Source organism: Egretta garzetta, unplaced genomic scaffold (assembly GCF_000687185.1).
Source record: "Egretta garzetta isolate BGI_Z169 unplaced genomic scaffold, ASM68718v1 scaffold14, whole genome shotgun sequence".
Lineage (NCBI taxonomy): Eukaryota > Metazoa > Chordata > Aves > Pelecaniformes > Ardeidae > Egretta > Egretta garzetta.
In genome coordinates this window covers 6,438,266-6,440,965 of record NW_009259588.1, presented here as the reverse complement: position 1 = coordinate 6,440,965, position 2,700 = coordinate 6,438,266, and positions in this window count along the sequence as shown.

Here is a 2,700-nt window from a genome sequence, read left to right as displayed (position 1 = left end):
AGAGGGGGGGAGGTGAGGAGAAAGGAACTGTAGCAGAGGTGTATGTCCTGCGTGGGGCGCGTGCGTGTGCGTGAGAGTGTGCGTGCGTGTGTGTGTGCGCGTACGCGGCGCGCACCGGTCCCGAGGAGGAGGAGGGACTGTGGCTCTGTGGCAGGTTGGTGAAGAGGTTTCCTCACCCCAGGTGGATGCTGAGGAGACAACCCACGGGTGTTACTGAAAAGGATCGGACAGTCTCTGACGTTTTCAACAACAAGCCAACACTTACTCAAGGCTCTACAGTATATATATATATATATATGTGTGTGTGTATATATATATATATATATTTGTGTGTGTGTATATGTGTATATATATTTTTTCCCCCCATGGGGTTTGACTGCACTGATTTTTATTCCTAAAGCAACTGCCACACCAACATTTCCTTTCTGCTTGTGGGGGGGTGGGTGCGTGCGTGTGGCGTGGGTGTGCGTGGGTGTGCGCGAGGAGGCCTCCGGCTCTGTGAATGCGCCTGGCCCAGGCTCACTCCTGTTTCTGTGCAGTGTTAGACAAATCGACCGGGTTACGCCATTGACATTTGCTTCCACAAGGTAGACGCATACTGCCCCTTTGAGATCACAGGCATCCATTGTTTGCAGTTAGGTTGCAAATCTTTGTCTTTAACTCTAGTACTGTTTTTAGTTCATGATTATGGACAACTGGTGCCACTTTTTTCAAATTTCGGTGTGACACAGGAATCCGCTGTTGAAGATGAACCTAGAATGTCTTTAAGCACTTAAAATGCTGTTCACACTTTATTGCTGAGCATCCTGGTCTAACACTCAGTACGTACTGTATCTCACTTTAATCTGCTTGGAAAGCAACAACAACAACAAACAAACAAACAAATGAACGAATGAACGAATCTCTTCGACACTGTAACTACATGCAACTCTGTAAAGTTTTCTCACAGGCAAGATGCTGAAAGTTTTAATGTGGTTTCAAAGGGATGAATGTGAATTATTGAACTAGTATGTGACAGTCATTGTCCACAAAGGACTACTTAATAGGAGGCACTTTTTAAACTTTAATGCTTGAGAAAGAGTTAAAGGCATATGCGAGCTGACAGATAATAAAAAAAAAAAAATAAGAGAAAGGAAAAAGGAAAGAGAGAAAAAATCATTGTCCAGTGTTTTTGAAAAAGATGGACTTTAAAGAATCTTGCAATTTGCACATCTTGAGTTTATCATTTGTGTGGTATTCCTGCAGTTTTTACCTAATAATGTTGTGGGTTGGGGAGGGTCTGAAAGAGCATAAACAAATGTAGCAATTACTCACTAACCTGCCTACGCTCTAGGCCATTTCATAGGGTTACGTTCCTTTCAAAGTTCATTTTTGGTCTTTCTACCGTATCTGCCACACAGAACCAGGTCCTACCGGGACAGCTCTGAGAATTTTTCTTCAGACTTGCTGAGAGAGTTTTCCACAAGAAACATTTCTATACGTAAGCAAGGTGTTTGTTTGTTTTGAAAACAAACCTATTGTTATTTTATTATTATTATTATTGTTCAGTCTTTTCTTTCCCCAGGTAGGGCCGGATCCTTTGAGGTGCTGGGCACCCAGCCTCCTGCGCGAGCCTCGGGGAGGTGCAAGTATGAAGCACTTCGGGGCTGAGCGCGAAAGCCCGTTGCTGCCGCTAGAGAGACCCCGTTGATTTCAGGGGGATTGCGCTTGGGCCCCGACGTGCGCCGGCGTCCGTGTCACTGTTTTTGGTTGGCGAGTTCGCATCCTTCAGGTAGTTTTGAAGAAGCTGTACTGAGAGGGAGAAAAGGAAATAAAAGACCGTCACTAGAAACGCAGTAACCTAAAGTAAACAAATTTATTTAAATTCTTGTTTTCCCTCTCCCCTAAAATACAGTGCTTTTATTTAAGAGAAGAAATGTTAACCCCGAACCCCAGCTTTGACTCTGTTACTTGTTACTTGAAATTTAGCTCACACCAGAACTAATTGTTTTTATACCATATTCTGGGGTGCACCAAAAAGTTGAAATACGTTTAAAATAGCTTGAAACTTTTCTTGAATTTCCTTGAATTTTTATTAACCTCTCGGCGGGCTACCAAATAGCTGAGTGGGTTTCTTCTCACAGTCACACTGCTTAGTTAGTGCTTATTTGCTAATATTTCTGCTCAGAGAAGTTGCTTAATCTTCCATATACTCTGCTCAGGGCACTTGCAATTTATTGTTTCTTTTTGTTTCCTGTTTTGTTTTTTAAGCTTTGATGGTAAAGGAATAGAAAGAATTACAGATTTTAGTTCACAGTCGTACCACTATTTCCGTACTTCACGCGTACTCGGGAAAAAAAAAAAAAAATCTCAAGTAAAAACCATACGCATTTGTGGTTGATAAGGAAGCAGGGGCTATTAAACTGACTGGATCTATTCAACTAACACTAAAAAAGAAAAAAAATAATAATAATAAAAAAATACATTTGGAGCAATAGGAATGTATTAGTTCTGTGCTTGTATTTCAGACTGAGGAATTCTGAAATAACTGGTTCTTTCCAAACAATTGTCCCTTTCCATGCTTTTGGCTTTTGTAGGATGTGCAATACTTTACGTGCCAACTTAGACTCACCCGTGCGGTGTTAGCTAGATCTCATACCCACTTCTGGTTTCCCCTCATTTTTTGTTCTTTTAGAATGGTTTCTTTCTTTCTTCCTTTTT